At 43.5% G+C, this 14333-nt stretch overlaps 1 pseudogene; it reads right to left on the bottom strand.

Moving 5' to 3' along the window:
• Positions 1-13237: 13237 nt before the first annotated feature.
• LOC126093637 (5S ribosomal RNA) lies at positions 13238-13355 on the bottom strand (annotated as a pseudogene).
• Between the last annotated feature and the right edge of the window lie 978 nt (positions 13356-14333).

Here is a 14333-nt window from a genome sequence, read left to right as displayed (position 1 = left end):
CTCTCCCTAAAGCTTACCACTATTTTTCCTAGAATTTCGAACATCTTGCATCAGTTTACATTATCGAACGCTATTTCCAGGTCGACAAATTCTATGAACATGTCTTGATTTTTCTTTAATCTTGTTTCCATTATAAACCGCAACGTCAGAATTGCCTCGTTGGTGCCTTTACCTTCCCTAAAGCCAAACTGATCGTCATCTAATGTATCCTCAAACTTCCTTTCCATTCTTCTTTTACATCTGCATTCACGTACGGAGCGTTGGAAGAATGACTGTCTGATGGCCTCTGCGAGCTTGAAATCAGTCTTATCTTCCTATGAGAGCGATGAGTAGGGCGTTGCAGTATGCTCCTAGCCATCATTTACAGGTAGTTGTTGAAATTTTGTATGTAGGCTTTCCGTATTTGTATGAACTGAGTGAGTCCTTTGCACCAAGATATCCTCAATTCAGTCACATATTTCGCTTGATACACCAAGCGATAGTACTTTTGATAATGACCATAGATGAGGCATTGAATCAAATGGTTTTCGGAAATTGAGAAATGCCTTGATCTGCGGCTTTCAGTACATCACATGAGAAAAGTGCGAGTTGGGTCATGATCGAAGTTTTCCAAATTCGTACTGGTTGGAATGGAAGAGAGTGATAACTAGGAATTCGGGTGGGAAGATTTGGGATCAGGTCACCCTAATGGAACGACTAGGGTTCCCACATAACTTCTTCAGTATTCATCACCTTTAATAAATAACTTCCCTTCATTAAAGTCAAACGATCAATAGAAAAATTGACTGAGCAGACTTTAGAAAAATCACTTTTAAACAGCTACCATTAACAATGAGCCACCAGTCATTAACTATACACCAAAAGTAAAGAATTTTAAAAATAATTAACTGCAGTTAGCAACATTCACTGAGCAGGGTTTTTTAACTAAATGACCTTTAAACAACTGCCATTAATTATGAAACTACTGTCACTGAAGCAAAGATAAAGAAGTTAAAAAACAATTAATAGCTAACAACAGTTAAAAAAATTTCCTGATCAGATTTTAAGCAAATACTTTTTAAACAGCTGTTATTAATTATAAACTCACTGATATTCAGTAGGCAGCACAACAAAGAATTTAAAAAATAAAATACAATTAACAGTTTCTGAATAAGCAGTTACAGTTAGCCAAAATCAACCGATCAAATTTTAAGCAAAAGATGTTTAAACCTCTGCTATTAATTATGAACACACTGTCATTCAGTAGACAGTATAATACAGAATTTAAAAAACAATTACCAGTCGCTGAACAAGTGGCTACAATTAGCCAAAATTTGCTGATCATATTTTAAGCAAATGATTGTTCAAATAGTTGCTATCAGTTTTGAACCCAGTGTCATTCAGTAGAGAGCAAAATACACATTTAAAAAAAGAACCGCAGTTAACAGTCGCTGAATAAGCAGCTACAGTTAGCCGAAAGTCACTGATCAGTTTTTTACCAAATGACTTCTAAACAGCTGGTATTAATTATGTATTGTAGTGCATAAACTCCACCGTGCACAGCATGGCTGCCGTCCTTCCACTCCTTAAGCCAGCAAGAGACCGGACCGAATTCACTAGATACTTACATCGATATGGTGTCTCTTCTGTCCGAAAGAACAGACACCATATCCATATAAGTATATACAGGGTGTTTCAAAAATGACCGGTATATTTGAAACGGCAATAAAAACTAAACGAGCAGTGATAGAAATACACCGTTTGTTGCAATATGCTTGGGACAACAGTACATTTTCAGGCAGACAAACTTTCGAAATTACAGTATTTACAATTTTCAACAACAGATGGCGCTGCAAGTGATGTGAAAGATATAGAAGACAACGCAGTCTGTGGGTGCGCCATTTTGTACGTCGTCTTTCTGCTGTAAGCGTGTGCTGTTCACAACGTGCAAGTGTGCTGTAGACAACATGGTTTATTCCTTAGAACAGGATTTTTCTGGTGTTGGAATTCCACCGCCTAGAACACAGTGTTGTTGCAACAAGACGAAGTTTTCAACGGAGGTTTAATGTAACCAAAGGATCGAAAAGCGATACAATAAAGGATCTGTTTGAAAAATTTCAACGGACTGGGAATGTGACGGATGAACATGATGGAAAGGTAGAGCGACCGCGTACGGCAACCACAGAGGGCAACGCGCGGCTAGTGCAACAGGTGATCCAACAGCGGCCTCGGGTTTCCGTTCGCCGTGTTGCAGCTGCGGTCCAAATGACGCCAACGTCCACGTATCGTCTCATGCACCAGAGTTTACACCTCTATCCATACAAAATTCAAACGCGGTAACCCCTCAGCGCCGCTACCATTGCTGCACGAGAGACATTCGCTAACGATATAGTGCACAGGATTGATGACGGCGATATGCATGTGGGCAGCATTTGGTTTACTGACGAAGCTTATTTTTACCTGGAAGGCTTCGTCAATAAACAGAACTGGCGCATATGGTGAACCGAAAAGCCCCATGTTGCAGTCCCATCGTCCCTGCATCCTCAAAAAGTACTGGTCTGGGCCGCCATTTCTTCCAAAGGAATCATTGGCCCATTTTTCAGATCCGAAACGATTACTGCATCACGCTATCTGGACATTCTTCGTGAATTTGTGGCGGTACAAACTGCCTTAGACGACACTGCGAACACCTCGTGGTTTATGCAAGATGGTGCCCGGCCAAATCGCACGGCCGACGTCTTTAATTTCCTGAATGAATATTTCGATGATCGTGTGATTGCTTTGGGCTATCCGAAACATACAGGAGGCGGCGTGGATTGGCCTCCCTATTCGCCAGACATGAACCCCTGTGACTTCTTTCTGTGGGGACACTTGAAAGACCAGGTTTACCGCCAGAATCCAGAAACAATTGAACAGCTGAAGCAGTACATCTCATCTGCATGTGAAGCCATTCCGCCAGACACGTTGTCAAAGGTTTCGGGTAATTTCATTCAGAGACTACACCATATTATTGCTACGCATGGTGGATATGTGGAAAATATCGTACTATAGAGTTTCCCAGACCGCAGCGCCATCTGTTGTTGAAAATTGTAACTACTGTAATTTCGAAAGTTTGTCTGCCTGAAAATGTACTGTTGTCCCAAGCAAATTGCAACAAACGGTGTATTTCTATCGCTGCTCGTTTAGTTTTTATTGCCGTTTCAAATATACCGGTCATTTTTGAAACACCCTGTAGTTCTGGCAATACCGGCCATGACCTTCTTCTTCTGTGCGGATGCACACATATTCCCCGAACTCTTACGGAACTTGGTAGAATGTCTTCCACGAGTAATGGGTGTGATGGGGTGGGACACTACGAATGTAGTGTGTGGACATACAAGGTGAGAATGTGGGTCTCGCGGGAGGGTGTTTGAGATAGTCCCTGCAGTCGCACTATCCTCTGTGCCTTTGGTGGCTCAGATGGATACAGTGTCTGCCATGTAAGCAGGAGATCCCGGGTTCGAGTCCCGACGGGGCACACATTTTCACCTGTCCCCGTTGATATATATCAACGCCCATCGACAGCTGAAGGTATTAATATAATTCTAATTTCCAATTCACTAGCGTTGAACCGGCCAAATAAGCTGCAATTCGCTGGTGTGTTTTCCAAAACATCGTGCCCACTCACGGAAACCACTTCGCAGGGGAGGCGATAACTGACGGTCAAACCCAGGTTCGGCGCCTTCACACGAGCTGACTCGTTCTCTCCTGTACCATCCAGAACTCCAAACCTCTCACGCCCACGTCCAACTCGCTCCGCACACCACACAGTCACTGGCCAAAACCTCCCTGCTTTGCGGCTTTGGTTCCCAAAGCTCGCGCCACCGGCGTACCTCCAAGGTATCTAGACAAAGATCGTCAGCGAGGGGCGAAATCGATAGAAGACCAAGCCCGCACAGCTCGGAGGTTATTCTTTTCCTCAAGACTTATGAAGCCAGAATATGTTCTAACGTTCTACAACAAGTGGGTGGCAAAGATACTGAGCAGTAGTTTTGTGGAACGCTTCTACCACCATCCTTGTAGGAGGATGTGACCTGTACTTTCTTCCAACTATTCGGCACAGTGTTTTTGTTCGGGGGGTCTACGTTAGATTGTAGCTCGGTGGCTAATTTAGTATACTATCTGATAGGGATTCCACTGGGCCCTGGAGCTTTGTGCAGTTTAAAGGATTTCAGCTGTAACAAACAACAATCAATGATAGTAATATCTGTCTCACTCAGCTTTTCAGTGGTACGAATATTAAATTGGGGCAATATTCCTGGCTTTTCCTTTGTGAACGAACATTTGAAAACGGAGTTAAACATTTCCGTTTTTGTTTTGTTGGTCTCAGTTTCAGTTTCTCTCTCATCACTGAATGACTGGGCACTATCTTTGCTGCCTCTAATAGCCTTTACGTACGACCAGAGTTTCTTTGGGTTTAGTGAGAATTCTTTCAGCAGTATTATGCTTCGTTAGTCACTGAAGACTTCACCCTCTAATCTCTTCAGAGGGTTGTTTCCTTTAACATCTCTCTATCTGAAGCCCTAGGCTTTGTTTTACTCCTGTTATGTAGTAGTCTCTGTTTCTTTAGAATTTTCATGTTATTGAAACTCAACTGAACCTCAATTGAGGTTGCCACGGCGGTTGGATGGTCCCGATGGGCCACTTGTGGCCTGAAGACGGAGTGCACATGCATTTAGGGAGAGGCGAATAATATACAATCTGTACAAGAGCCAAGAAGGAATAATAAGAGTGGACATCAAGAACGAAGTGCCCTATTTAAAAAGGGTGTAAGACAGGAATGTAGTCTTTCGCCCCTACATAGAACAAAGAATCATGGAAATGAAAGAAAGGTGGAATTTAAATTCAAAGTGAAACATTATCAATGATACTATTCGCCGATGACATTGCTATCCTGAGTGAAAGTGAAGAAGAATTACATGATCAGCTGAATCGAATGAACAGTTTAATGAGAACAGAAGAGTAAATCGAAGAACATCAAAAGAAGTGAGAAGTAGTTGAAATGAGAACAGCGGAAAACTTAACATCAGGATTGATGGCCACAAAGGAGATGAAGTGAAGGTACTCTACTACCTAGGCAATGCAGGACGGAGCAAGGAGGACATCAATAGGAGATTAGCACTGGCAAAACGGGCATTCCTGTCCAAGAGAAGTCTACTGGTATCAAACATAGACCTTGATTTGAGGAAGAAATTTCCGAGAATATACGTTTGGAGTACAGCATTGCAAGGTAGTGAAACATGGACTTCGAGAAAACCGGAACAGAAGAGAATCGAAGAACCTGAGATGTGGTGCTACAGACAAATGTTGAAAATTCGGTGGACTGATAAGGTAAGGAATGTGGAGGTTCTGCGCAGAATCGGAGAGGAAAGGAATATGTGTAAAACACTGACGAGGAGAAGGGAGAGGATGACAGGACATCTGTTAAGACACGAGGAAATTACATGGTACTAGAGGGAGCTGTAGAGGGCAACAACTTTAGAGAAAGACAGAGATTGGAATTCATCCAGCAAATAATTGAGGACGTAAGTTGTTATTGCTCCTCTCAGATGAAGAAGTTGGCACAGGAGAGGAATTAATGGGGTGCCTCATCAAACCAATCGGAAGAGTGATGACCATAACAAAACAAAAACTTAATGGAACAGGTAAAAGCCCCAATAACTGATTCAATGGGAGTACCCTCTGCCGTGCATTTGACAGTGGTTTGCCGAGTATAGGTATTCAGAAATGGCGAATGACTCGGGTAGAGATGAGATACAGCAAAACGTTTCAGATGAAGTTGCAGCTGGCAAAACGGGTTCACGCATTGCTACTAATGGGCGTGATCTTGGACATGATTTTCAAGGTGATTTGAAGGTTAAAGTGATTTTTTTAAAATAGGTTTCCTAACATTTGATTTAACATTTGTAAAGAGCGCCGCATTTTACGTATAAAATGATGTTTTCTGAACAAAGATAACTATTTCTTGTAGGCAATTCTCAGTTTGAGAAGGCGATGGAAACGGATGAGTTGCCGGCATGATATTGTTAGACAATTCAGAAGTTCGAAGAACGCATTGCATCTTTCCTCTGGACCGTACATCGTCTAGATGTAACTTATTCAGATGAAGCCACATTTACAAGTATTGGTGAATTAAACGGACGCAACTGTGATTACCGGTCGAATTTCCATCCCTACTGGTACACAGCCTTTAAGAACCAACTTGATTCGAACCTTAACGTTTGGTGAGAAATCGTCAATAGCTATGTATTAGGTCCCTGTTTTTAATGGTAATGTAAATCACCATAATTTTTTACAATTGTTGAGAGACAATTTACCTAACTTACTTGAACATGTTGATTTAGAGACCAGACAAACACTGTGGGTGCCACTGGATGGAGTACCGTTACACTACTCATGGATCGTAAGGACATTTTTAAATTAACAGTAGCCGGCTGGTGTGGCCGATCGGTTCTTAGCGCTTCAGTCTGGAGCCGTGCGACCGCTACGGTCGCAGGTTCGAATCCTGCCTCGGACATGGATGTGTGTGATGTCCTTAGGCTAGTTAGGTTTAAGTAATTCTAAGTTCTAGGGGACTGATGACCTCAGATGTTAAGTCCCATAGTGCTCAGAGCCATTTTTGAAATTAACATTATCCTCGCCAATGGATTGGACGTGGTGGTCCCATTCCGTGACCCGTTTGTTCACCCGATTTAACGTCCCTGATTCTTCTCTTTGGGGATATTTAAAAAAAATGTTTGTTAAGGGCAGAAGCCAACGACAAGAGAAAACATGACGGAACGTTTCTGGAGAGCTTGTGCAGCCATTCGACGAGATGTTCTACTTTCCACTGTCAGACACCTCTTAAGAAGGATTAATTTGTGCATTGAAGCAAATGTTGGTCACTTATAAGTATATGTTCAATGGTTAATTTCAAGATACAAAGAGAAAGCCATAGGAACTCTTTAAATCAAGCAAGCAGAGGAATGAGAAGTGAAGGGATTCGCTCAACGACATGTAAATCAATGATCTACGTTTTATTTATGTTTGTAGTCTCTTAACAGAATAATATTTATACGTTTTTATTAAGTGAAACTTGAAGTTGAAATCTCTCTTCTCTCTTTCCAAATACGAAATCACCGATAGAAGTTTACATGAAACAGAACTCTACTTTCGAATGACCTTCGATGATTACCTTTAAGATCGAGTTGTTAGTAATGATACGTGACCTCTAATGGCCCTGCCAATTTGTATCGAACACTGTGTTTTGCTGTATCCCTCCTTTATTTCGAGTTAATCACTACTAGAAGCAAAAACATATTTGCTTATTTGACCTTCATTGACCCTTACCATGATTTTGAATAATTTATCGTTTTATAGGTAAAATTTGCAGTTTCTCAAATCTTAAATCAAATACTAGGATTCCCATTTTTAAAAAACCGCTTTAAATCATCTTCAAAACAACATTTAAGGTCATTAGCAGCAATGTGTGAACCTGCTTGCCACCTACAACGTTTATCTGAAACATTTTACTTTACGTTACCTCTGTCCCGAGTTATTCCCCATAATGGATTAAAATGGTCCACCCTGTAGATGTTGATGTACTTGTAGACGCAGTCGATTAGAATCCTTCGATGTAATCGTGAGATTGTAGCAAGCACCGATCATTGATACGATTAGGATCAATCACAACGTTCAAGTTAGGTAAAATCGCGTCTGTGACGCTCTGTATTTTTCATGCGGACTGCCGTGCAGAATGCTGGATTTTTCTCTGATTTTCACTTGCTTAAGAGTTTTCGTTATTATGTGATATGATGTTAGAAATTCTGACTCGACTATTATTCTCTGTCACGATGGCTAAACTGTATGTATGATCTGCTAGTATATCATATTGAGTTTCTGATACTTTATTACCTCATGAATTTATTATCTTACACCATTTTTCTTGATATAGCAATCCTTTCATATATACACTCCTGGAAATGGAAAAAAGAACACATTGACACCGGTGTGTCAGACCCACCATACTTGCTCCGGACACTGCGAGAGGGCTGTACAAGCAATGATCACACGCACGGCACAGCGGACACACCAGGAACCGCGGTGTTGGCCGTCGAATGGCGCTAGCTGCGCAGCATTTGTGCACCGCCGCCGTCAGTGTCAGCCAATTTGCCGTGGCATACGGAGCTCCATCGCAGTCTTTAACACTGGTAGCATGCCGCGACAGCGTGCACGTGAACCGTATGTGCAATTGACGGACTTTGAGCGAGGGCGTATAGTGGACATGCGGGAGGCCGGGTGGACGTACCGCCGAATTGCTCAACACGTGGGGCGTGAGGTCTCCACAGTACATCGATGTTGTCGCCAGTGGTCGGTGGAAGGTGCACGTGCCCGTCGACCTGGGACCGGACCGCAGCGACGCACGGATGCACGCCAAGACCGTGCCGTAGGGGACCGCACCGCCACTTCCCAGCAAATTAGGGACACTGTTGCTCCTGGGGTATCGGCGAGGACCATTCGCAACCGTCTCCATGAAGCTGGGCTACGGTCCCGCACACCGTTAGGCCGTCTTCCGCTCACGCCCCAACATCGTGCAGCCCGCCTCCAGTGGTGTCGCGACAGGCGTGAATGGAGGGACGAATGGAGACGTGTCGTCTTCAGCGATGAGAGTCGCTTCTGCCTTGGTGCCAATGATGGTCGTATGCGTGTTTGGCGCCGTGCAGGTGAGCGCCACAATCAGGACTGCATACGACCGAGGCACACAGGGCCAACACCCGGCATCATGGTGTGAGGAGCGATCTCCTACACTGGCCGTACACCACTGGTGATCGTCGAGAGGACACTGAATAGTGCACGGTACATCCAAACCGTCATCGAACCCATCGTTCTACCATTCCTAGACCGGCAAGGGAACTTGCTGTTCCAACAGGACAATGCACGTCCGCATGTATCCCGTGCCACCCAACGTGCTCTAGAAGGTGTAAGTCAACTACCCTGGCCAGCAAGATCTCCGGATCTGTCCCCATTGAGTATGTTTGGGACTGGATGAAGCGTCGTCTCACGCGGTCTGCACGTCCAGCACGAACGCTGGTCCAACTGAGGCGCCAGGTGGAAATGGCATGGCAAGCCGTTCCACAGGACTACATCCAGCATATCTACGATCGTCTCCATGGGAGAATAGCAGCCTGCATTGCTGCGAAAGGTGGATATACACTGTACTAGTGCCGACATTGTGCATGCTCTGTTGCCTGTGTCTATGTGCCTGTGGTTCTGTCAGTGTGATCATGTGATGTATCTGACCCCAGGAATGTGTCAATAAAGTTTCCCCTTCCTGGGACAATGAATTCACGGTGTTCTTATTTCAATTTCCAGGAGTGTATTTTGCTTCCATGTTTTCATCTTTAAGCTTGGTGTAATGAGCGACGTGTTCCGTAGAGGTTTTGTTCAGGATCTTTATTCCACATGCGAGCCACGCTAGCACTTATTTTTCTTAACAAATTTTCAGCAGTCCAATACGTTCAAGTTGATGGAGTTCTCCGCGATATCCGACGGAATTGATAACATTGATAACATCTCATCAACCATACAGGCTCTACGTTTTCAGGTTAGTAGGCGCTATAGATGACTCCCGTGATCAAGGGACAGTTTCTTTGACTAGCCAGTCAAAACGTCTTGCTTAAATTTTGAATTAAAATCATCATAAATGGCGATCGAAGATTTCCGGCAAGATAAGTCACCCTCATTCTGCCAACCACCTTGTCAAAGAGGCTGGAAGAGCGAGCAGAGGTTCAGGGCACTCTCTTGTCCTTGGGGTGGCAAAATTACCCCTAGAAGGCGGAAGAATCAGCAATCGTCAGCGACATGAGGATGCAGAAGGCAAAGGAAACCACTGCATTAAAGACACATAATGTGTATCCACAGGATATGTGGCCTGTAATTGAAAATGTGTCGTCATCATATGTCCATTGTCAAAAGATTCCGAAGTAGTCCCAGAGAAGGAAGTGATCAAGAGGGGAAGATACAAAAATCAACGAAAGGATAACATACGAGTTGGGGTGCGGAACGTCAGAAGTCTGCTTGAGGTAGCCGTGTAGCCTATCCATCTATCGCGCCATGCTTTCGCGTGCGCTTACCTCTGCCTAGAGAGGTTCTCGGGCGAGCTCGCTGTCTCTCAGACCGAGAGAGGCACGTGGTTCAGCTCGTGGAGTGCGCGGAGCACCTGGCGGTTTGGGGTTGTTGGCTGTGCTTTCGACGGCGGGCTTGTGGGTCGCTTTCTGCCGTAGTTAGTGGTATCCCGGGAGCAGGGGCCTTTTCGATCGCAGTCTAAGGGCTGGTGCTGCAAACCGCTGTCTGTGCCAGAACTCTGCTCAACGTGCCGCCACTCGAGCGTAAGCTTCATGTTTAAGTCTCTCCTTTAATACCCTGTGAGGAGCTTGAAGTTGTGGCTTACATTTAGTAGTGCAGCAGCGCTGTTCTAACTAAAATTACGACACTTTATACCAGCCGAGTGTCTCGCAAGGTGCGGTGCTCTGACTTGGGCAATGTTAGTTAAATGAGCGAAGCCGGTACCCGCTAATTATCATCTTGCTACTCAAATCATATGATTCCTTTGACAACGTTCAACCTTCCATGGTAAACCTTCCTTTTGATTACCCTCTTGTAGTCTGTTGCGTTGGTCCTTTGGTGGGACAAACTGACATACACTAAATGTTGCCATTGTAAACAGCGTAAAATTTCTTGTGACTTTTACCGCTCCATCTGTGTTCTTGCTGCCAGCCATATGGGGCCAGCCCAGCCTGGGCTCTCGTAGTATTAATGGAACTGTCTATTTAATATCGGCAGTGCGGGCTTTGCAACCAAAAAAATTTCTTGTGGCTCAAGAAAAATTATATTAGCTTATTTTATCTCTCTGTTATATCAGCTGGTATCGCCATTTTTTTACTTGTACTTTCATTTTAAAACACAGTGGTATTGAAGGACGGGGTGCAACTAATCCGGCAGATTAACAGGGCAATAACAGTTAAAACTAAGAAGCAGGAAGTGAATAAAGAGGAGAACATGCCGACACAATCTTTAGCTTTTCTTCCTTTCGTTGGCAACACTTTGTTTAAAATAGCAAGAATCCTCCGAAAATTTCAGGTAAAAGTGGTTTTCCGCCCACCATCGAAGATTGCGGATCTTGTGGGATCAGTTAAGGACAATGTGTTACTACGAAAGGCCGGAATTTACAAGATACCGTGCCAATGTGGTATAGCTTACACAGGTCAAACCACACGCACCGTGAAAGAACGCTGCACCTAACATGAACGTTACACCCGCCTTTTGCAGCCAAGCAAGTCTGCTATTGCTGAACATTGTATTTCTACTGGATATTCAATGGAGTATGAGAAAACAATGATTTTGTCCACAGCAACGTCTTTCTGGGACTCCATTATTAAAGAATCCGTAGAAAATCTGTTAAACCGTGACAGCGGCTACTAGTTGGACAGTGCATGGAATCCCATCATATCCACGATTTGCTCAAATAGAAAACGACAGAGTGCGTCGACGGCCGCGGCAAACAGCAACGCAGAGGGCGACTGAGTTTTGCTATTTCACCAGCGAGGGCGCTGCCGGCGGACAGTGTGATTCATCTATCAAGTTTTCGACTCATGCGCAGAGTAGTTACAGTACGCTATATATTGCGGAACCGAGGACGTTTTCGCATCCGTCCTATCCTCTGTTATGCCAGCGTTGCCTGGATCTCCGCACCCACCCGCTTTTACAAGGCCCTCCAAATCCTTGAACGCCATGTGCTCCGCCTTGTCTTCCATATCCGCCTTCCTTCCCCCACACGGATCCTGTATGAACTGAAATACAGCGTTTATAATGCTAGTTACTAGCCAAAAACTAGGTCTGCTTTAATAAACCAAGAATGGAAAAGATTGATTGGTACTCTATACCATTTTGAAATTCAGCTATTTATTGCCAGGCTGTATTGTGCGTGTTAATATTATTGTGTTTGTAATAACAGTCTTGTGTATGTTTTAGAAACATTTAATTTGGAATACTAGACCGCGTTTTTGTGAGGTGACACAGTTTCTACCACCCGGTGTGAACAGCTTGCAATACCAATGGTTAATCCGAATATTTTGTAAGAATTTCGCCTTCGAATTTCTTATTACAGTTGTCGTACACGCTATAGTTTCATCTTAAGATTTATTATTGCAGTTGTATACGTAGAAGTTTCACTTTCAAATTTCTTATTATGTTTGTTGTATACGTCTTTTCTTAAAACGTTCTATTATTTATTTAAATGACGGTGGATGTGCCCAGTTAACCTCTGCTTAACAGAAAATCTGAGTAGCGTTGCCTACTAGACTCGCCTCTCAGATCCGTGTTGTTTAAATTGACACTATTTTGGCTGCTTATGATCTGAATGACTTTTGAGGTATAAATACTTTTAAAATATTTTTATTTATTTAAAATTTACGTTTTTTACTTCTACGGGTGCCTTTTCTTCTTGTTGCAAATTTGTGCAGGCTCCACTGACAATAGCAGAATGTTTCAAGCATACAGGTTTGGTGCACTTATCATATGTGTTTTGACTTATCTATCTTCTCTACACAATGTATACATCTTCTCCTTTTCTTTGTTGGTGGTTTCACTGCTCTCCCCGGATCCGTTGCTGCCTAATGAATTCACTGCTATTTGCTTTCCCGAATTGATAATAAAACTCTGACGTCTCACTTTGTATGTATGTATGTATTCATTAGCATTACATCGATGATGTTAAAGAGAACCACCAATGACCAGAGCCTTCCTTTTGTTTCCGCACTGTAGCATCACATCTTGTGTTGCATGATGTCAACGGCGCATTTTGTGACATTGTATATTACAACTTCAGGCTTCTTTACTTGTGATGATGACACCGATGGTTTGCCATGACGAGAGTTAAGGACGGTAACAACTTCGTTTTTCTTAGGAATAGAAGAAGCTAGCATCACATCTGGTTGAAAACAAAATAATGTAGTATACTGCACGTCCTTTACATAGCACAGCACCCCGTCTTCAGGCCACAAGTGGCCCATCGGGACCATCCGACCGCCGTGTCATCCTCATCAAGGATGCGGATAGCAGGGGCGTGTGGTCAGCACACCGCTCTCCCGGTCGTTATGATGGTTTTCTGGGACCAGAGCCGATACTATTTGGTCAAGTAGCAAGTCAATTGGCATCACGAGGCTGAGTGCACCCCGAAAAACGGCAACAGTGCAAGGCGACCCGGATGGTCAACCATCCAGGTGCCAGTCACACCCGACAGCGCTTAACTTCGGTGATCTGACGTGAACCGGTGTATCCACTGCGGTAAGGCCGTTGCCCACTAACGTCCGTTAGGTGTAATACAATCGGCAGGCAGTTTGCATTTGCTTTCTGGACAGCACCGAGTAGTGTCAGATCTTTTGACAGCAAATAATAAACTAAATCGAAAGATATAAGAAATTAACACAGGTGATATTATGTCCAGACTTTTCATGTACATTATCTTCTAGTCTCCCTGCTCTCGTTTCTTATTTCTTGCCCAAATACACTTTCATTTTCCGGCAACAGCTTGTTACACTATCTCAAACAGCCCAGAACATTATTCTGTATCTACCAGGTTTTGATGGGATGCCTCGTGGTCTCGCGGTAGCGTTCTCGCTTCCCGAGCACAGGGTCCCGGGTTCGATTCCCGGCGGGGTCAGGAATTTTTCCTGCCTCGAGATGACTGGGTGTTGTTGTGTCGTCTTCATCATCATCATTCATTCCCATTACGGTCGGAAGAAGGCAAAGGCAAACCACCTCCATTAGGACCTTGCCTAGTATGGCGGTGCGGGTCTCCCGCATCGTTCCCCTACGCTCTGTAATGAAGCATGGGACTTGTAGTGTAACGACGTATAGGTTTTGTTTAGGAATGACTTTCGTTTATCATATGACCATGTGCAGACTTCGTCACCTACGTCAGTTACAACCCACTTCAAAATGATTTATATTCTTTTTAAATTGTCACAGAATGGTTCTTGAACGAAACTATAAAACATCAGTCGAGTCGTATGCAAAGAATTACATCACTCGGGCCAATTGGTTTGCGTAAACTTTTTCAATTTAAATTTCGTTTGTTTTCTCCTCAGAAATTATATTAACACACGTTATCTTGATCTAATCGATATCAAAATCACACATTAAATAAACTTTTGAGATTCAAAGTTTCGATGAACGCCGTAAGAATCACTACTCTTGTCAAATATATTATTAATCCGTTCACATAATTCTTCATAAATAAATCTTCAAGACACGTGTTTCAACTTTAATAGCATACA

This window comes from Schistocerca cancellata, chromosome 7, assembly GCF_023864275.1.
Source record: "Schistocerca cancellata isolate TAMUIC-IGC-003103 chromosome 7, iqSchCanc2.1, whole genome shotgun sequence".
Lineage (NCBI taxonomy): Eukaryota > Metazoa > Arthropoda > Insecta > Orthoptera > Acrididae > Schistocerca > Schistocerca cancellata.
The sequence above is the reverse complement of the archived record's forward strand: the minus strand, read 5'-3'. Positions and strand labels throughout refer to the sequence as shown.